The 22,512-nt window shown below is 50.1% G+C and overlaps 1 protein-coding gene and 1 pseudogene across 1 annotated transcript in view; one reads left to right on the forward strand and one right to left on the reverse strand.

Moving 5' to 3' along the window:
* Positions 1-22,512, reverse strand: part of LOC144169166 (uncharacterized) — a 577,944-nt gene that overhangs the window by 216,727 nt on the left and 338,705 nt on the right. The window lies entirely within an intron of this gene.
* Positions 8,927-13,490, forward strand: LOC144170918 (uncharacterized; annotated as a pseudogene).

Consider the following 22,512-nt stretch of genomic DNA (forward strand, 5'->3'; position numbering starts at 1 on the left):
TTATCACTTCATTCCTGGTGCTCGTCGTTGAAGTTGTAGGCGTAACCCACGGCAATGCCTGCAAAACAAGCAGCAGCGGTTTCAGCATGCTGTTGCCGGCAGAGTTGCCGTGCCCTCTGAAGAAGTACATGTTGGTCTGCTTCTTAAGTGCCTTTTCTGTCGATGACGTCACCCCTGTCGGTAGCCGGCCAGCGAACGGTGGTTCGACGATCCCGCATCGATGAACGAACACGGACGTTATCACTTCATTCCTGGTGCTCGTCGTTGAAGTTGTAGGCGTAACCCACGGCAATGCCTGCAAAACAAGCAGCAGCGGTTTCAGCATGCTGTTGCCGGCAGAGTTGCCGTGCCCTCTGAAGAAGTACATGTTGGTCTGCTTCTTAAGTGCCTTTTCTGTCGATGACGTCACCCCTGTCGGTAGCCGGCCAGCGAACGGTGGTTCGACGATCCCGCATCGATGAACGAACACGGACGTTATCACTTCATTCCTGGTGCTCGTCGTTGAAGTTGTAGGCGTAACCCACGGCAATGCCTGCAAAACAAGCAGCAGCGGTTTCAGCATGCTGTTGCCGGCAGAGTTGCCGTGCCCTCTGAAGAAGTACATGTTGGTCTGCTTCTTAAGTGCCTTTTCTGTCGATGACGTCACCCCTGTCGGTAGCCGGCCAGCGAACGGTGGTTCGACGATCCCGCATCGATGAACGAACACGGACGTTATCACTTCATTCCTGGTGCTCGTCGTTGAAGTTGTAGGCGTAACCCACGGCAATGCCTGCAAAACAAGCAGCAGCGGTTTCAGCATGCTGTTGCCGGCAGAGTTGCCGTGCCCTCTGAAGAAGTACATGTCGGTCTGCTTCTTAAGTGCCTTTTCTGTCGATGACGTCACCCCTGTCGGTAGCCGGCCAGCGAACGGTGGTTCGACGATCCCGCATCGATGAACGAACACGGACGTTATCACTTCATTCCTGGTGCTCGTCGTTGAAGTTGTAGGCGTAACCCACGGCAATGCCTGCAAAACAAGCAGCAGCGGTTTCAGCATGCTGTTGCCGGCAGAGTTGCCGTGCCCTCTGAAGAAGTACATGTTGGTCTGCTTCTTAAGTGCCTTTTCTGTCGATGACGTCACCCCTGTCGGTAGCCGGCCAGCGAACGGTGGTTCGACGATCCCGCATCGATGAACGAACACGGACGTTATCACTTCATTCCTGGTGCTCGTCGTTGAAGTTGTAGGCGTAACCCACGGCAATGCCTGCAAAACAAGCAGCAGCGGTTTCAGCATGCTGTTGCCGGCAGAGTTGCCGTGCCCTCTGAAGAAGTACATGTTGGTCTGCTTCTTAAGTGCCTTTTCTGTCGATGACGTCACCCCTGTCGGTAGCCGGCCAGCGAACGGTGGTTCGACGATCCCGCATCGATGAACGAACACGGACGTTATCACTTCATTCCTGGTGCTCGTCGTTGAAGTTGTAGGCGTAACCCACGGCAATGCCTGCAAAACAAGCAGCAGCGGTTTCAGCATGCTGTTGCCGGCAGAGTTGCCGTGCCCTCTGAAGAAGTACATGTCGGTCTGCTTCTTAAGTGCCTTTTCTGTCGATGACGTCACCCCTGTCGGTAGCCGGCCAGCGAACGGTGGTTCGACGATCCCGCATCGATGAACGAACACGGACGTTATCACTTCATTCCTGGTGCTCGTCGTTGAAGTTGTAGGCGTAACCCACGGCAATGCCTGCAAAACAAGCAGCAGCGGTTTCAGCATGCTGTTGCCGGCAGAGTTGCCGTGCCCTCTGAAGAAGTACATGTTGGTCTGCTTCTTAAGTGCCTTTTCTGTCGATGACGTCACCCCTGTCGGTAGCCGGCCAGCGAACGGTGGTTCGACGATCCCGCATCGATGAACGAACACGGACGTTATCACTTCATTCCTGGTGCTCGTCGTTGAAGTTGTAGGCGTAACCCACGGCAATGCCTGCAAAACAAGCAGCAGCGGTTTCAGCATGCTGTTGCCGGCAGAGTTGCCGTGCCCTCTGAAGAAGTACATGTCGGTCTGCTTCTTAAGTGCCTTTTCTGTCGATGACGTCACCCCTGTCGGTAGCCGGCCAGCGAACGGTGGTTCGACGATCCCGCATCGATGAACGAACACGGACGTTATCACTTCATTCCTGGTGCTCGTCGTTGAAGTTGTAGGCGTAACCCACGGCAATGCCTGCAAAACAAGCAGCAGCGGTTTCAGCATGCTGTTGCCGGCAGAGTTGCCGTGCCCTCTGAAGAAGTACATGTTGGTCTGCTTCTTAAGCGCCTTTTCTGTCGATGACGTCACCCCTGTCGGTAGCCGGCCAGCGAACGGTGGTTCGACGATCCCGCATCGATGAACGAACACGGACGTTATCACTTCATTCCTGGTGCTCGTCGTTGAAGTTGTAGGCGTAACCCACGGCAATGCCTGCAAAACAAGCAGCAGCGGTTTCAGCATGCTGTTGCCGGCAGAGTTGCCGTGCCCTCTGAAGAAGTACATGTTGGTCTGCTTCTTAAGTGCCTTTTCTGTCGATGACGTCACCCCTGTCGGTAGCCGGCCAGCGAACGGTGGTTCGACGATCCCGCATCGATGAACGAACACGGACGTTATCACTTCATTCCTGGTGCTCGTCGTTGAAGTTGTAGGCGTAACCCACGGCAATGCCTGCAAAACAAGCAGCAGCGGTTTCAGCATGCTGTTGCCGGCAGAGTTGCCGTGCCCTCTGAAGAAGTACATGTTGGTCTGCTTCTTAAGTGCCTTTTCTGTCGATGACGTCACCCCTGTCGGTAGCCGGCCAGCGAACGGTGGTTCGACGATCCCGCATCGATGAACGAACACGGACGTTATCACTTCATTCCTGGTGCTCGTCGTTGAAGTTGTAGGCGTAACCCACGGCAATGCCTGCAAAACAAGCAGCAGCGGCTTCAGCATGCTGTTGCCGGCAGAGTTGCCGTGCCCTCTGAAGAAGTACATGTTGGTCTGCTTCTTAAGTGCCTTTTCTGTCGATGACGTCACCCCTGTCGGTAGCCGGCCAGCGAACGGTGGTTCGACGATCCCGCATCGATGAACGAACACGGACGTTATCACTTCATTCCTGGTGCTCGTCGTTGAAGTTGTAGGCGTAACCCACGGCAATGCCTGCAAAACAAGCAGCAGCGGTTTCAGCATGCTGTTGCCGGCAGAGTTGCCGTGCCCTCTGAAGAAGTACATGTTGGTCTGCTTCTTAAGTGCCTTTTCTGTCGATGACGTCACCCCTGTCGGTAGCCGGCCAGCGAACGGTGGTTCGACGATCCCGCATCGATGAACGAACACGGACGTTATCATTTCATTCCTGGTGCTCGTCGTTGAAGTTGTAGGCGTAACCCACGGCAATGCCTGCAAAACAAGCAGCAGCGGTTTCAGCATGCTGTTGCCGGCAGAGTTGCCGTGCCCTCTGAAGAAGTACATGTCGGTCTGCTTCTTAAGTGCCTTTTCTGTCGATGACGTCACCCCTGTCGGTAGCTGGCCAGCGAACGGTGGTTCGACGATCCCGCATCGATGAACGAACACGGACGTTATCACTTCATTCCTGGTGCTCGTCGTTGAAGTTGTAGGCGTAACCCACGGCAATGCCTGCAAAACAAGCAGCAGCGGTTTCAGCATGCTGTTGCCGGCAGAGTTGCCGTGCCCTCTGAAGAAGTACATGTTGGTCTGCTTCTTAAGTGCCTTTTCTGTCGATGACGTCACCCCTGTCGGTAGCCGGCCAGCGAACGGTGGTTCGACGATCCCGCATCGATGAACGAACACGGACGTTATCACTTCATTCCTGGTGCTCGTCGTTGAAGTTGTAGGCGTAACCCACGGCAATGCCTGCAAAACAAGCAGCAGCGGTTTCAGCATGCTGTTGCCGGCAGAGTTGCCGTGCCCTCTGAAGAAGTACATGTTGGTCTGCTTCTTAAGTGCCTTTTCTGTCGATGACGTCACCCCTGTCGGTAGCCGGCCAGCGAACGGTGGTTCGACGATCCCGCATCGATGAACGAACACGGACGTTATCACTTCATTCCTGGTGCTCGTCGTTGAAGTTGTAGGCGTAACCCACGGCAATGCCTGCAAAACAAGCAGCAGCGGTTTCAGCATGCTGTTGCCGGCAGAGTTGCCGTGCCCTCTGAAGAAGTACATGTCGGTCTGCTTCTTAAGTGCCTTTTCTGTCGATGACGTCACCCCTGTCGGTAGCCGGCCAGCGAACGGTGGTTCGACGATCCCGCATCGATGAACGAACACGGACGTTATCACTTCATTCCTGGTGCTCGTCGTTGAAGTTGTAGGCGTAACCCACGGCAATGCCTGCAAAACAAGCAGCAGCGGTTTCAGCATGCTGTTGCCGGCAGAGTTGCCGTGCCCTCTGAAGAAGTACATGTTGGTCTGCTTCTTAAGTGCCTTTTCTGTCGATGACGTCACCCCTGTCGGTAGCCGGCCAGCGAACGGTGGTTCGACGATCCCGCATCGATGAACGAACACGGACGTTATCACTTCATTCCTGGTGCTCGTCGTTGAAGTTGTAGGCGTAACCCACGGCAATGCCTGCAAAACAAGCAGCAGCGGTTTCAGCATGCTGTTGCCGGCAGAGTTGCCGTGCCCTCTGAAGAAGTACATGTCGGTCTGCTTCTTAAGTGCCTTTTCTGTCGATGACGTCACCCCTGTCGGTAGCCGGCCAGCGAACGGTGGTTCGACGATCCCGCATCGATGAACGAACACGGACGTTATCACTTCATTCCTGGTGCTCGTCGTTGAAGTTGTAGGCGTAACCCACGGCAATGCCTGCAAAACAAGCAGCAGCGGTTTCAGCATGCTGTTGCCGGCAGAGTTGCCGTGCCCTCTGAAGAAGTACATGTTGGTCTGCTTCTTAAGTGCCTTTTCTGTCGATGACGTCACCCCTGTCGGTAGCCGGCCAGCGAACGGTGGTTCGACGATCCCGCATCGATGAACGAACACGGACGTTATCACTTCATTCCTGGTGCTCGTCGTTGAAGTTGTAGGCGTAACCCACGGCAATGCCTGCAAAACAAGCAGCAGCGGTTTCAGCATGCTGTTGCCGGCAGAGTTGCCGTGCCCTCTGAAGAAGTACATGTTGGTCTGCTTCTTAAGTGCCTTTTCTGTCGATGACGTCACCCCTGTCGGTAGCCGGCCAGCGAACGGTGGTTCGACGATCCCGCATCGATGAACGAACACGGACGTTATCACTTCATTCCTGGTGCTCGTCGTTGAAGTTGTAGGCGTAACCCACGGCAATGCCTGCAAAACAAGCAGCAGCGGTTTCAGCATGCTGTTGCCGGCAGAGTTGCCGTGCCCTCTGAAGAAGTACATGTTGGTCTGCTTCTTAAGTGCCTTTTCTGTCGATGACGTCACCCCTGTCGGTAGCCGGCCAGCGAACGGTGGTTCGACGATCCCGCATCGATGAACGAACACGGACGTTATCACTTCATTCCTGGTGCTCGTCGTTGAAGTTGTAGGCGTAACCCACGGCAATGCCTGCAAAACAAGCAGCAGCGGTTTCAGCATGCTGTTGCCGGCAGAGTTGCCGTGCCCTCTGAAGAAGTACATGTTGGTCTGCTTCTTAAGTGCCTTTTCTGTCGATGACGTCACCCCTGTCGGTAGCCGGCCAGCGAACGGTGGTTCGACGATCCCGCATCGATGAACGAACACGGACGTTATCACTTCATTCCTGGTGCTCGTCGTTGAAGTTGTAGGCGTAACCCACGGCAATGCCTGCAAAACAAGCAGCAGCGGTTTCAGCATGCTGTTGCCGGCAGAGTTGCCGTGCCCTCTGAAGAAGTACATGTCGGTCTGCTTCTTAAGTGCCTTTTCTGTCGATGACGTCACCCCTGTCGGTAGCCGGCCAGCGAACGGTGGTTCGACGATCCCGCATCGATGAACGAACACGGACGTTATCACTTCATTCCTGGTGCTCGTCGTTGAAGTTGTAGGCGTAACCCACGGCAATGCCTGCAAAACAAGCAGCAGCGGTTTCAGCATGCTGTTGCCGGCAGAGTTGCCGTGCCCTCTGAAGAAGTACATGTTGGTCTGCTTCTTAAGTGCCTTTTCTGTCGATGACGTCACCCCTGTCGGTAGCCGGCCAGCGAACGGTGGTTCGACGATCCCGCATCGATGAACGAACACGGACGTTATCACTTCATTCCTGGTGCTCGTCGTTGAAGTTGTAGGCGTAACCCACGGCAATGCCTGCAAAACAAGCAGCAGCGGTTTCAGCATGCTGTTGCCGGCAGAGTTGCCGTGCCCTCTGAAGAAGTACATGTTGGTCTGCTTCTTAAGTGCCTTTTCTGTCGATGACGTCACCCCTGTCGGTAGCCGGCCAGCGAACGGTGGTTCGACGATCCCGCATCGATGAACGAACACGGACGTTATCACTTCATTCCTGGTGCTCGTCGTTGAAGTTGTAGGCGTAACCCACGGCAATGCCTGCAAAACAAGCAGCAGCGGTTTCAGCATGCTGTTGCCGGCAGAGTTGCCGTGCCCTCTGAAGAAGTACATGTCGGTCTGCTTCTTAAGTGCCTTTTCTGTCGATGACGTCACCCCTGTCGGTAGCCGGCCAGCGAACGGTGGTTCGACGATCCCGCATCGATGAACGAACACGGACGTTATCACTTCATTCCTGGTGCTCGTCGTTGAAGTTGTAGGCGTAACCCACGGCAATGCCTGCAAAACAAGCAGCAGCGGTTTCAGCATGCTGTTGCCGGCAGAGTTGCCGTGCCCTCTGAAGAAGTACATGTTGGTCTGCTTCTTAAGTGCCTTTTCTGTCGATGACGTCACCCCTGTCGGTAGCCGGCCAGCGAACGGTGGTTCGACGATCCCGCATCGATGAACGAACACGGACGTTATCACTTCATTCCTGGTGCTCGTCGTTGAAGTTGTAGGCGTAACCCACGGCAATGCCTGCAAAACAAGCAGCAGCGGTTTCAGCATGCTGTTGCCGGCAGAGTTGCCGTGCCCTCTGAAGAAGTACATGTTGGTCTGCTTCTTAAGTGCCTTTTCTGTCGATGACGTCACCCCTGTCGGTAGCCGGCCAGCGAACGGTGGTTCGACGATCCCGCATCGATGAACGAACACGGACGTTATCACTTCATTCCTGGTGCTCGTCGTTGAAGTTGTAGGCGTAACCCACGGCAATGCCTGCAAAACAAGCAGCAGCGGTTTCAGCATGCTGTTGCCGGCAGAGTTGCCGTGCCCTCTGAAGAAGTACATGTCGGTCTGCTTCTTAAGTGCCTTTTCTGTCGATGACGTCACCCCTGTCGGTAGCCGGCCAGCGAACGGTGGTTCGACGATCCCGCATCGATGAACGAACACGGACGTTATCACTTCATTCCTGGTGCTCGTCGTTGAAGTTGTAGGCGTAACCCACGGCAATGCCTGCAAAACAAGCAGCAGCGGTTTCAGCATGCTGTTGCCGGCAGAGTTGCCGTGCCCTCTGAAGAAGTACATGTTGGTCTGCTTCTTAAGTGCCTTTTCTGTCGATGACGTCACCCCTGTCGGTAGCCGGCCAGCGAACGGTGGTTCGACGATCCCGCATCGATGAACGAACACGGACGTTATCACTTCATTCCTGGTGCTCGTCGTTGAAGTTGTAGGCGTAACCCACGGCAATGCCTGCAAAACAAGCAGCAGCGGTTTCAGCATGCTGTTGCCGGCAGAGTTGCCGTGCCCTCTGAAGAAGTACATGTCGGTCTGCTTCTTAAGTGCCTTTTCTGTCGATGACGTCACCCCTGTCGGTAGCCGGCCAGCGAACGGTGGTTCGACGATCCCGCATCGATGAACGAACACGGACGTTATCACTTCATTTCTGGTGCTCGTCGTTGAAGTTGTAGGCGTAACCCACGGCAATGCCTGCAAAACAAGCAGCAGCGGTTTCAGCATGCTGTTGCCGGCAGAGTTGCCGTGCCCTCTCTATTCGCATTTTTATTCGCATTTTTTACCTGCAATTTATTCGCATTTTTTACCTGCGCGCACAAAAATTATGATTTGCTAAACAGCTTCGCTCTTAACACCAAAAGAACCCTCCACCAGCTAGGCTATAGCAGGATAACGCCAATTAGAAAAACAAAAGAAAAGAAAACCGGGGCGACAAAGTATTTTAGAAGTAAAGCCAATAATTTACAAAAAACAGGCCCTTGTTTCGTTAGGCCGGCAAACAACATAACTCGGAACCACAACGGAGTTTCTTCGTAAATGCAAACATAGGAAGCGCCTCCGACAACACTCAACCCACACAACCCTCTCAACCGCCCTGTTCTGTCAAACCACACTGAACACCTCCCCGAAACCCTCCCAACCCACGTAGATCCCATCATACACTGTCCATCACTAAAAAGAAAGTTCAAGAATACACAATAAAAATGCTCTCAAAAAGTCCCAAAACGCCAGCCCCGATCACCCCACAACCCGCAGTCTCCCTTGTGCACAGAATGCAGCACAAGGAACATAACGTAATCCTCCAGTTCACCAACAAGAACGCCACAGAACACGAAGTACCCATAACCAACGCTACACGTAAGACACTCCCAACAGTACGCAAGGAGCACAGCCCATCGTTCGCAGTCCATAGTACACGAGTTCAATCACACCCACAGTTCGCAAGTGGAACAAACGCATCATCATGAAAGGTCCCCAAGCCTAGTCAACCCGTCCGACAATGGCACCGCCCCGTTTACATCATTGAGCTTGCAAAGTTCCCCACCGGGCATCGGAGGCGCTGAAATGGGCAGCATCCTAGAGTAGTGTCAGTTTTGAACGGGCAGATGCCGCCGCCTCGACTTTGGCGGCAGCGTGACCGTCATTTCGACTCCTCCGGCCGGTAGCCTGTACTTGGCGCACGTGGTGTTCTTGGAAAGTGTGCATTCCCTTCTAGTTTTATGCACCCTTTTCAGCGTTAGCATGACCGCGTATTTCGCGCCGCCCAGCACAAATCATTCGAGAAACGGCTAGAAGCTGTACCGGTTTCCAAAATACCATAAATAAGGCTTCTTTAGACGGTTCAAATCAAGAGTGACTTGCGGCATCCGACCGATACGTCGTACGATTGCAGCGTAAGTAAACAATTTTTTTTGTAGAGTGCGTCGCAATCTCATCGCTCAGAGATATTTACGGCACCGTTAATTTTATTTAGGTCCGTAATGTAAACGCATGGCAGCCAAACGTCGTGCAAGGTGCAGTGCGGCATACTCGTGTTATTAAACGACCGCGGTGTAAGAAAATACGTCAAGTATGGGGCCGGTGTAATATATGAAATACGAAAGCCCCCGTGTCGATAACATTTCATGCTGGGGAAAGGGCATCGAGTGTGCTACTACGTTCAAAAGAATTGTGACTGAATTTAGTGTCGTTGCACTCAAACTTTTTGCCTCAGCTGATGAGCTTATTCATTCGGGCACGCGTCCCCAGTAATCGGTCTAAATTTCAGTGCCTCTTTCGAAATCTCTCTGTTTGGACAGAAATTTATGCTGATCCTGGGAAAATACGTAATATTAAGAGGCCGGACCCCTGCCCGCCTTGTGCATACCACCGTCTGTATTCTCGTGAATTAGGAACTTTTATATGACAAACAAAACAAGAGCTGCTACGGAGTGTTGTGTCATTCTTACCTGACAAATAAATTTTACACCATTGGGGAATGGGAAGCTTGGGTACAAAGATTTTAATAGAACGAAATCTGTAACGCCCGCTATAAAATCAGACCTGGTAATTCGTCCGCACAAGACACTTACATTTTTTTACTCAAATTCAATAATTTGTACAGATTTTCAGTGCGAAAATTGAAAGCGTTACCATACCAGCAGGATAGGTTTATGACCGCACTCATTGAAGCGGCTTACGTGAAAGCGCGCGTGAGCTCAGTTCATTTCCTTTTTTCTTTTTCTGCAAGGCGTTTCTAGCTTCTGCCAGGAATCATACTGCACGCATACATGTAATTCTAGTTTAATGATAAGGCCAAACGTTTGTTTTTCTTTTCCCGGTGTGTTAAACTGCAATTATGATTTTATTTGCTTGCTCACTTCAAAAACACCAACTACGAGCAACACCGTGCGGATGGCTGGAATAAGTTGAAACCAAATGCTGTCCAAACATTGTTCGCAATCAACCGCAAGTTTGGACATTTTTCTTCCGTTACAACGGCGATTGCAGGTACTGTATATACCTGCAACTTCTGCAAAGCTAACACCAAATAGGTCGGTCTATGCTGCGTCTAAATTAATTCATAAATGGTGAACTTACTGAAATAGACAGATGAAACGCGAGCACGAAAATATGAACGGGAACACGCAAAATGGAAAAATACTCATAATTAGGGTAAAAACTCGCACGCTATTGGTGTATTTGGAAAGCTACATTTCCGAACTTTGTTTTTCTAATAAGCCACCCATCATTTTTACTTGCATTGAAAGAAATGGCCCTAATTGAGTGTTCTGGTTCATAATTGGTGTTCGCATTTCAGTTGCCCATTACTGTACGTCTGGATTTCAGTGTTTACATGCATGACCCTCCGCAGAAGTGCTTTCCGCTACAGAGCACGCGGTCGTGTACTGTTAGACTCTCAGGTGCGGTGAGATTCTATATAAAAAGAGTTTCTATACAGAGGGGGAAAACAAAAACCTTCATGTACATAAGACCACGATGCACATATAAACTGCCTAGGGAGCCTACTTTGACTTGAGCCCTCTACAACCGCGCCCACGTGTAGCTTTAGCACTTGAAGCTCCAATTAGAATTACAGGCGTTTTTTGTGGGGCGACATTTTTTAGCACAATTTATTATAGTATTGTCAGACCTTCCCCTATACCTAGTACAAAGGGCGGGGAAAGGGCAACCGTCTTCCTACCGGTTATTACCAAGCCGGTACCCACGGTATTTGTTACATTTGTAAAATTAACCGGCTAAATATGAATCGACATTACTTGAACATGTTCCTAAATACATACATTTGTGCTTGCAGCACTACCCAAGGAACGAAAGCCACCACTAGAAAGAACTGTACCCGCACCCTCCAGCGAAGAGACAAAACAAATCTCCTCTGTGTCTGCCAGAATCTCCAGCTGCAGTGGAAACTGCCGTAGAAACCCCACAAAACCACGCAGTTCTTGAGTCTACACGGCTAGGAACCACTGATCTCCACTAGAGTTGCTGGATGGCGCTTCGAGCTCTCCGGCGCACGGCCGCCGGAAGTTCGAGCGCTTGTCCCGGAAGTCGGGCCGTTCCAGCATAGCGCATGCTACGCATGGGCTGGTTTCGCACGCATTCCGCCAAAAATGCCTGCTTGTTGCGCCGTCAACTGCACAAGCAGACCAGAGTAGTCGTCTGGGAAGACGTTCCCTTTGGAAGTATTACAATATTCTGTACGACGTGCGTGATACGCAGCGAAACGCAAATGTCAAATCAGTTTCGTTTTTAAGCTGTGGTTCTTGTTACGCAGATTCCCTCGCTCTAAGCCGGATTTATACAGGCGTTGGGTGGCAAACTTATTAACCGAGGTGATGTTTAACCGTGGTTACTAAACTTTAACCGCGGTTATCGCAAACTGCGGTTTTGGATGTTACACGCGAAATTGCAAGTTTGGTGACCGCAGTCACTTGATTATGATCGCAACAAAAATAAATTACCACACTTTTAACTTCACGATAAAAAACGAAAGAGAAGCAGTGTAGACAAAAAGAAATATCGTTAAAGCATTCGCTTCTGACACAAACGCAACGCACTCGTGCGCGGCGAGAAGCTTCCCCAACAGCTCGCAACCGGCTTGGTTTGCTTAGGTCTGTTCGGTGTTGGGAACTTTCATCTTAGCATCGCGGTAGATATTTGACCACCGCTATCTCTACAACTGCGAATTACAATCCATAGCACAATTTTTCACCGCACTAACATCCATTTTCTCGCATGCGGAAGTTCTTGTCTGCGATCAGATTGATTTCGAAGAGCGGCGATGCGATAGCTGTTGCTGCCGTGGTCTGGGTGGTCTGGGCCGGTTCGGGCCGCAAGCAGGGCCGTGCGGGCAGGCGCGCCGGCGTGTTTACAGGCACGGCCGACGCGCGCGCCGATCGTTTCCGAGTGCTGAAAACGCTTCAAGATTGCCTGCTATATCCATTTTTGGCAGACGACGGGCGGAATTTACAAATTTAGCACGGCTTTTGTCGTAGTTGATCGGGCGGATCGGGAAACGAGCAGCTGCTGACGGGCAGTCGCGCTGATTGCGAGAGCGATGCAAAGAACGCAAGCGCGTCTTGGGGACAGCTTTGGGGCGCCCGCTATTTTAGAACCTTCGTCTCTTCCGAACGCCAGGTTATTTTTTTTTTCGCCTCCGCTGATGCGCCGCCACTTGCGTCCGAACTCACTTGTACGATTTTGAGCACTGCGGCTGCGGAAACTGCGCTTAGCGTGACCGAACTGAGGTGGCCAAGCTCAGTTTGCGTTAACCATGGTTAGCGACGTAACCGCAGTTTCGTCTGTCGGGTAACGCAGCAAACTGCGGTTTTGTCTAACCACGGTTTGCTTAACCGTGGTTAACTGTGCCCGTGTAACTATAGTTATAGTATAGCTATATAGCTCTCCATCCCCAGGCAGCAGGCTCTGCAGTGACCACTTTACTAACAACTGTTTTGAAAGAACGGGCGCACGAACTCGGCTACAGCCTGATGCCGTGCCCACGTTGTTTTCTTTCTAGCATAAATCCCTAGTATAAATTTCTAGCATAAATCCCGTTAGAGCTGCGTCGTCTCCTCTTAAACCAAGACCCAAGTGACATTTTCGTTCTCCTTTGCAATTACATTCTGCTTCATATTAACGTCGCATATTTCGGTATAGCAGAAGCTGTGATCTGAACACGATGTGTATAGCCAAAATGCAATAAAGTGACAACAAAATGCCAAAATGCGCCAATTGGGACGCTTATCAGCCGTTGAGAAGCGCAGCAGACGCCCGACTTCCGGGACGAGCCGTTGAACTTCCGGTGGCCGTGCGCGCGCCCGGCCGCGACAGCGGCGAAGCGCCATCCAGCAACTAAGTGGAGATCAGTGCTAGGAAGATCATGCTATGGACACGACACCACGGAAGTCGGCGACGCCGTTGTTGAACTGTCAGCGAACACTAGTGATGCAGATTTAAGAGAAGTTAATTGCAGCGGCTGGTGAAACATCAAATGCAACACAGAATCATCAGAACTGAAGAACCTTGGTGACCTTACTAGACATACAACTTCAGCATCATGCCACCGCCAACAACATAATTAAAGGTATCCAGAAAAAGTTCACAAACTCGAGTCTGAGGCCACAGATGTTTTGCAAAATTTGAAATTTCTGAACAAAAATCCCGTACGCGCTCCCTCAAGAAGCAGCAGAATGGGAAACTCATGGTCTCCACAGACTGTGAAGTAAGGCCTTCAAATTAAGTTTGCTTGTGGAAGAACCGGATATGCAACAATGAGGAAAATGGGATATCCTCACCCGTCTAAAAAAATGGTCGCACGGAGGAGTCAAAATTTGAAATTCCTCCCAGGCATTCTTATCGAAGTAACTGACGTTATGAAATGCAAAGCTGAGACCCTAGAGGTCAGGCTAAGAACGCATGTATTTGCATGCACTACCGCACCGTTTCAAAACGACGCCCCTTTTTTTGAGAATTAGGTGCCAAGTAGAGCTTGCTCTCGTGTAGCCCCTTGCCTTCGCGACTCCCAACCGGTCGTTAAAGTAGCCGAGGGCGGTATACCTTCTGCAGGCAGTTCCACGAAGGAGGCAAATTGCGTCTGTGGGAGTGCCTCGCAAGCTCTGAGTGCTTGCGTCGATCCACATAACGGAAACGACGAGCGCAGCTGAACGGGAATTCATGTCCTCCTGCTTTGTGCACGTTGTGAACAGCTTTATCTTGATGCAAGCCTCGCCATGCACATGGCATTACGGCGCCCCAAGACGGTTTCTTTTGTTTTGCTGCGAGCTCCAATTCTGGGAAAGGCCAATCTGCAATGCACACAAATGAATGCCATAAATGGATTGTTCTTGCACTATACCAACACATCAAAACCTCATGTCTTGGTGGTTCACATGAGAACTATATCACAAGAAAGACAGTCAATTGAATGCGCCTTCTTTTGTGTTGCATTGTGTTCATTCTCTTTGAGCGACTATGAGGTGGCGAAGTTTGCATGACGTGGGCGAGAGGAGCACTGTAAGCAAGGACGGAAAGCGACACGCACTGCCCCCCGTCATTTTGTGTAACTTTGCGCTCTCGCTTAAGTGGTCCACTGGGCCATGCTCGCCGCACATCACCACCTCAACGCGGCGCGTCAGCCAAAGAACACAAGCACTTGCACGCACTACCGCGCCGTTCCGGTCGTGGTAGTGCACTATCCGGTGGTACGAATAGCCGAGGGAGGTCTATGTTGTGGAGGCGGTTCCACTAAGCAGGCGCAGTGCGTCTGTGGGAGTCCCTCGCACGCAGTCAGAGTGCTGGACTTCAACTGCGCAAAAAAGGAACAATGAATGGAGACAGCCGACGCGAGACATAGCGCGCTTTCAACAAACTTTATTACGAAGAAATCACACTTATACCGCCAACACTCACTCTGATACCCACTCATCCAAAAAACAAGACACAAACACATCGTGAAACCGCAATGGCAATGGCAAGTGCTCTAAGAGTGTGGCAATGTAAAGTTGGGATGAGGTGTTTGTTCCTTGTTTTTTGGATGAGTGTATATGAGAGATCGTGGGCGGTATAAATCTGTGAGTTCTTCCTAATAAGGCTTGTTGAAAGTGCGCTCTGTATCATGTCGTCTCTCTCCAGTATTCGTTCCTTTTTTGCGCAATTCTCGAACAGCATGGATTACCAACTCGCCCAGACCTACAGCCTACTGTGAGAGCGGTCGCGTTGATCCGTATAACGGAAATTATTGGCCAAGCTGGACGCGAATTCATGTCCTGCTTTATGCACGTTATAAGCAGATTTATAATAATCCAAGCCTCGCCATGCACATGGCATTACTGCGCCCGAAGACGGTTTCTTTTGTAATACTGGCATCTGCAAATCTTGGAAAGGCCACTATGCTACGCACAGAAATGAATAACACTGAATGTAATGTTTTTGCACTGTATGCACACATCAAAACAAGATGTCTTGGTGCTTCACGGAAGAACTACATTACAACAAAGACCATCAATTCACTGCGCCTTGTTTCTTCAATTTCATGAAATTACATTTTTCTTTAGGCAGAAGTAATTTATCGCTACTGTGGCTGCATTAGTGCGAGTTACTACAGAAGTCGATTAGTACATAATACTATACTGGCGAGAGATATTCGCGGCATGCTAGCGACTCGCGCCAGGAATGGTTCTTGCCAGAGCCTTCATATTCGTTTCTCGTCGACTTCGGGTCGATATGGTGTGTAATCCGATAACGTTGTTTGCACTGCTGGCAACGAACCAATGATGGGGCCTGTACGTTTCCTAGTTATTATACTCGGTGGCTCTGGCGTAGTTATCAGCCTCTCCCGTCACCCACAAGCACATTTCCACCAGCCTCGCTCAAGGAGATCGCTAGCTCCAGCCCAACGACCAATTCAAGGGTAACCAGTCATCTAGGAAAATGGTCGGTCTCGAAATAATTTTCGCCGCCATAGGTATTTTTCTATGTTTACTTCAGCATTGTGTTTTCCATTATCTGCGAGCGAATACGAGGTGGTGAAGAGGGGTGAGCGCCGTCAAGAGAAACACTGTAAAGCCAGAACAGAAAGCGACCCGCACTGCCCCTGTTGTTTTTTCGTCAGTTTGCGTCCTTGCTTCAGTGGTCTTCTGGGCTACGCTCGCCGCACCAAACTGCCTCAAAGCGGCGCCCCAGACCAAGAACACTTGCACTCGCATGGCACTACCACGCCGTTTTACAATGACGTCCCTTTTTTGGAGAATTGGGCACCAGATAGAGCATGCTCTCGTGCAGCCTCCTTGGCTGCCCGACTCCCATCCGGTCATCGAAGTAGCCGAGGCAGATCTCCCTTGTGGAGGCAGTTCCACGAAGCAGGAGCAGTGCGTCTGTTAGAGCGCCTCCCGCACTGTAAGAGTGGTTGGGTCAATCTGTAGAACGGAAACGATAGGCACAGCCGGACGCGAATTCATGTCCATCTGCTTTAAACACGTTGTGAGCAGCTTTATCGTAATTCAAGCCTCTTCATGCACATGGCATTCCGGCGCCCCAAGACGGTTTCTTTTTATTCAGGCAGCCGCATATCTTGGAAAGGTCATCCTGTCACACATAAATGTATAACATTGAATGGATTATTCTTCCACCATATCCACGCATCAAAACACAATGACTTGGTACTCCATGGAGGACCTTCGTTACAAGACAGTAAATTCACCAAGACTACATTAACTGGTCTGCGTTCTTGAAACATTGCAGCTGTATAATCTGCTATAGTTGGACGCTTTAATAAGAGTTATCACATCAAACTTCAATGATACACTGAAAACATTAAACCTGCCTCGCTTACATTCTTTCATAAAAACATTACAGCTAGAAAAACACATGGTACGTATACTAAATATAACATTGTTTTAAACATGTAAGGCGTGAATTTGTGTGGCACTGAAGGCTCATGTCTACAAAAGAAATATATTAGCTCAAATGTACATAGTTTAAACTTGACTGCCGCTGCTGCGTATAATTTTTTCCACTGGTGAGCACAACTCCTAAAAACAATGTCAAAACTTTAAAGATAGATGGGGCAAAGAAACGGCCAGTCGTGTACTACAGCTTCTGAAATATTTCCTGGCATTGTTATATCTCAATATTATACAGGGTACAGACGACAGTCTCTACACGGAACCAATCAAAGCGGAGTTTGATATCTATAAACCTGCATGCCATCCTTAAACTGTTATTATTATCAATGAATATTTTTTAATTATGCTTGCTGCGCAAATTGTTCGGTATAAAGAAACCTAAATAATCTCGTCTAATTTTTATTTATATAATTGTATAGCTCGAAGCGAGTTTTATAGTCCCGTAGCCTCGAAGAAACCGGGTTTGCGAGGAACAAGCGAGCTTTGCCGGGCATGATATTTTGTTCCGTGATAGGCACAAGCCAGCCACTTCAGATGCGATGCTATTAGACTTCTGGGTGTACCCACCCCCATCGAAAACCAACCTAAGGTAATAAAGCATCCATGAACACCAAAAATTGCATAGGATTGAGCTAAGAGAACCCAATCCTTAAGAACTCAAGCCTTCTCGGAAAAAAATTCGCTTTGCTGATCCTCGGACCTTGCCTTTCCCAACAAAAACCCACGATTCTACCCGTAGGCGACTCAGGCCGACCAGCGACGTTATTTAAGTATATCTGAAAAGAACAAATTGAGTATTCCAACCACACCATTGCCTGACGCTGGGTGCGAACAGGAGGGTCCTGGCTTATACCTACATAGAAACGGAATGCCACTTCCGAATGATCTTCGAACAGGTCACACACTCACCCAAGATCGGCCAATGAAGATGACAGCTGTTCTGAAGGCTCACCGACGACTTTCCGGTTCTTGTTCCCTTAATGCTTTCGCTTTAAAATCAAGTATGTACATTTCAGTTGCCCGAGTCATTTTTATTTAATCACTCGGCTTCTCTGTCTCCGTTCAGGATGGATAAACAAAAAACACGCTTCAATGTAAGTTGCAGAAAAACACTGTAGCATTCACAGCCTGACCACTTTTACCTGAGTGATACAGAATAAATGCCCACAGACGTCGTTACGCGAGCTTGTCGACAGGACAATGAAAAATCTTACGGCATAATGGCCCTGGTGAATTGAGGTAGCATTCGGTACGTTATCAAAGAGAGAGAGAAAGAGAGTTGTTAAAACTGAAGCGGCCAGCACCACTAATGTCACGGCTTCCCACTTCTGATGGGAGTGAAAAAAGTGAGGTTAAATAGACGAAAGAGTGCGTGGGATACAACCGACGTAGACATCTCGATGTAGCAATGAACACGACGAGCAAACAAACTAAAGTATCCTCGCAGAAATCATGGCGTAGCCAGCAGTTTGGATCTGTAAAGATATCTCCATAAAGGGGAGACTTCAGAGGACCTCAGCCGGCCCTGAGTCCATGAGGGAATTCAACACTGAGTTTTGGGGCCCCATGCTGCCTCGTCCGAATTCCACCAGGGTCCACTCAACTGGAAAAAAATAAAGCCGTTCCACACAGTGTGAAAGCCGTCGGAAGTGCACAGCAGTGATTCGCCATAATGGGCTGTAGCATCGTTATCCGCTCACTACTTTGACCCAGCGAATTTCAAATTTCGAGCCTTCGCAGTGCTCGCGCGCCCCCTGCCTGAAACTGCGCCAGCGGGAGTTCTGTTATTTTTGTGCTTGCTTTCCCTCCAGCACGTGCCGGCGTTGCACTGCCACGGTTTTGGCTTCCTATCGTAAAAACCAGCACAACGAGCGTTCCTAACTAAATGAAGGCGGATGCTGCCGGTTAATTACGTATATTTTGCTTCAAATGTAACATTTTTCTTTGCGCTAAACAACGGGAGATGTATGACAAGCGCCAGCAGTTCACGAGTTCCGAACGCTTATGACCATATAAACCGCTTGGCTTTCGGAGACTCTGGGATACGCCGCGACGACGGAACGCCGTGCGGCTCTACTTGGGTCGAGCGAGCGAGATACGACAAGGCGAGCCCCAAAGTGCTCTGCACTTTTCAATTCTGCCTCAAGGTTGACTTCACAGAAGTGCTTCCGGCGCTGTTACGCGTTCGCAATAGCATCGCGGCGGGCAGCATCAACATCATCATCATCATCAGTCTGTCTACTCCCACTGCAGGCCAAAGGCCACTCCCGTAGATTACCAATTATCGTGATCCTGTGCTAACTGCGACCAATTCATCCCCGCAGCCTTCTTGACCTCATCTGCCCATCTAACCTTCTCCGGCCCCTGCCACGCTTTCCTTCCCCAGGGCAGCATGATATATGCCTAATAGCCTCACTTTCAGACTCACTGGTTTTGCACAAAAAAAGGAAGATGCATAAACCACTATCTGGTAAAATTTTTGGCAATTCGCATTTATCGTATAATTCTTATTTTAAAGGGCACGGTGGGAAAAAATATCGGCGCCGTATCTGCCCACTTCGATGCCAATGTCGTTAAAAGACGATAGTCTTCTGCCTCCTCTAGGACCTGAATGCCTCTCTTCTCTCCCGCACCCACCTCTCACGTTCTCCCCTCCAGTTTCTACTTTTCTACCCCTATGATAAACACGGTGGGGGTCCGCTCAAATACATTCAAGTTTCTCATACAGCTGGCGCGTCATCTATTAGAACCTTACGCTAGTGTTGGATTTGGGATGTCGCAATGGGGTCTAGGCTCGGGCACGAGCTGTTTTTGCATTCTGGGGTAAAACTAATATCTTCAACGAGCATTTTTTTCCTTTCGTTTGCTTTTGTATATGGGCGTCTTCAGATAAGGACAGCCAAAGTGGTGCAATGACCATTTATTGTTTGAGATGAAACTTTATATTGTGTATAGCATTGTATTTTCACCATGAAACTGGCATTAGTTTAGTGAGAAACACAATAGTTTATTTAATAAAACTTATTTAGAACGCGATCGGGCCGGTCTACACTTTGCTTGGTGTGGCACCTATGGGGACCTGTAAAACCAAGGAAACATTTTTCCCAATTTTCCTAATTTTTTAACAAATATTTGCAAACTTTTCTGCTTGGTTCTCGAAAATTGAATTTGCAGTATTTATACTTTGTGAGAAAATATTTCTCTTAATTAGTAGCGAGACCAATGTCGTTCAGAAGTATCACTTCTAAACAAAATTTTTTTACACTTCGACCAATAGGCTTAGCTGTCTCGTTTTTTAGACTTCCGTATGAGGGGCCGCTGAGTACTTATTACTCTGCTCATTGCTAGACAAAAAATTTCAAAATACCGCTTCGTAAAGCGCGACAAAAAATGAAAACTTGGAAAAAAAAGGCCCAACTTTTGACGTCATTTAAAAAATGTGAATTCTCGCGACATTTATATAAAATGCAACTCCATTCCTGAGTATTCTGGAAAGATAAAAATGTATTGCATTGTTTTTGTTCTAACTTGGAAAAACGAGGTCACATTCCACACATTTTTATCTCCGATCAACGGTTGAATAGCAGTTCGCAGTGGAAAAACACAAATAATTATGGCTGTTTTTACATATTTTAGAAAAAGAAAGCGACTGATATAAAGAGAACTCATCATAGTATTCATATTTAACGATTGTTCAACTTCTTAGTTGCGGAAGGCATTAAAATATACGCGACGTTTCTTAGCTTGTGTCTCCAACCTGTTGGTATTTCTGCCTACCGAGGGGGGTTCAGGCAACAGCCTCGTCAAAACATTACAGCACAGAACATTGCGAAAGGAACAAGGGGCTTTACTGCACCAGTGGAAACGAAATATAAATGGCACAGAAGATACAATCAACAACGCACATCACCAAAGCACTTCAGGGTCCGGAGGCTTACGCACGACGGGACGGACGGCTGACCGCTTGCTGACGTGCGGGCTCCTTGGAAAGTGGCTGGCGGCGGTCGCTTGTCTCTTCCGGCTTGCGGCACTACCGGCCGGCGACTCCCCCCCCCCCCCCCCCCCCCCCCCCCCGCTGGCGACTCTCCCCGCTAACAAGCACAGCTGCGCTTATCTAGCGTGCCCAAAACAAGCCACGCCCCCCTCCATCGCACAGCCTTTCCGCCGTGTGTTCACAGATGGCAGGAGAGGTGGCGCGCGGTAATTCGAATGCAGCGACGCGACGGCTGAGAGGGGAGAATCCCTACACTCCCCCCCCCCCCTCTCAGAAGAAAAAAAAACAAAAAAAGTTCTTGGCACGTTGCCAAGCGCACACACCCGCACCCAAAACGTCTGTCTAGCCCACTAATTCAGTCCCGAGGTCCCGCACGTCGATCTCGTGAGCTCAGTTCAGGCCTTCATGCTGAAGTGGGCGAAGGTGACGGCGTTACACTCGCAGGATTCGGCGCCTTGGCTGGTGACGGGAGACGACGAAGTGGTGGCTGTCCGGGAGGCACGCCCGACGACGGAGTGGGGCGTCGGATTGCGCCGACGCGACGTTGCTCGTAGCGCTCTGATACGTCACAACCGGGTTGCAGGTGGCCCAGGCCTAGTAGCGCCGCAACCTGGCCTCGGAGCTGCCTTGCTCGCGCTACTCGAGAGGGTGGGGCCCTCCAGGGTGTTGTGGGGCTGCTCAGGAGTCTCAGCACATGGGTTGCGGCAGGATCTGCGAAAACCATGTTCCCTTGCGAGCGACATCGATTTCACTCTAAAAGCAAGGGTAACGTGGACACTTTCACGCAACTCGTCGTTCGGGCGGGACTCTGTGGCCGGAAACAGACAGTCCGGAGAAATGCGATTGAGTGAGACCGGTAACGGCAATTTCATACCGCTCTGGTTCAGGCCCGTCATACTTTCTGAACCGGGCTTTGTCAGCTGCGGTACTTTGAATTCGTCCGTGCGGCCGACGAGAACCTCGGCCGGCTGGCAGGCCTCATCTCCAGTCAGGTTGGCCCGCACCTGGAAAATAGCTTTCAGGCTGCGTGAGAAGTCATAATCTGTGCCGTGCTCGGCCCGGACGTTATGTAATGCAGTAGCATTATTCGCAAGTGGCCAACTTTCAAGGGTCATACCAGTGGTGGACTCAACAGTATTTCGTCCGCGATTGCCTGGAGCAGGGTGGCTTTCCGCTCCGTGGCCCATGTTGTCCGAGACCGGGTGGCCTCCGGCCCTGTAGCTCGCGTTAGCAGAGACCGGGTGGCCTCCGGCCCCGTAGCTCACGTTGGCAGAGACCGGGTGGCCTCCGGCATTGTAGCTCGCGTTGGCAGAGACCGGGTGGCCTTCATCACCAGGACCATGGGTTCAGTCAGCACGTCAGCAAGCGGTCAGCCGTCCGTCCCGTCGTGCGTAAGCCTCCGGACCCTGAAGTGCTTTGGTGATATGGGTTGTTGATTGCATCTTCTGTGCCATTTATATTTCGTTTTCACTGCTGCAGTAAAGCCCCTTGTTCCTTTCGCAATGTTCTGTGCTGTAATGTTTTGACGAGGCTGTTGCCTGAACCCCCCTCGGTGGGCAGAAATACCTACAAACCAGAGTAAGGTTGCCATTTTAAAAATATTTCTTTTTCGCTTTGCCTTACCTGTGTCAGAAACCCATCCGTTTGGTTTCTGACGCTGCTTAATCGCAACTTATTGGTAATTTACCCCGTTTATGAGCAAGTGACGACGCTGCTGGTACTGAGAATATTTTACATGCGCTCGTCATGCTCAAGGGTGTATTTCTCTTCAACCTTGTTCATGGGAAGTTCTAACTGCAAAATAACTTCGTCTTTTCAACAGTGCGCCTTTCAGGCTCCGGGGAATAGTAAATATAGGTGCACCTTGAACATTTTCTTTTTAGTTGCTGGAAAGATAAACATTTATCCCACTACAAAATCTGCCAACC

This window comes from Haemaphysalis longicornis, unplaced genomic scaffold, assembly GCF_048455015.1.
Source record: "Haemaphysalis longicornis isolate Haplotype H1 unplaced genomic scaffold, Haemaphysalis longicornis Haplotype H1 scaffold_2, whole genome shotgun sequence".
NCBI lineage: Eukaryota > Metazoa > Arthropoda > Arachnida > Ixodida > Ixodidae > Haemaphysalis > Haemaphysalis longicornis.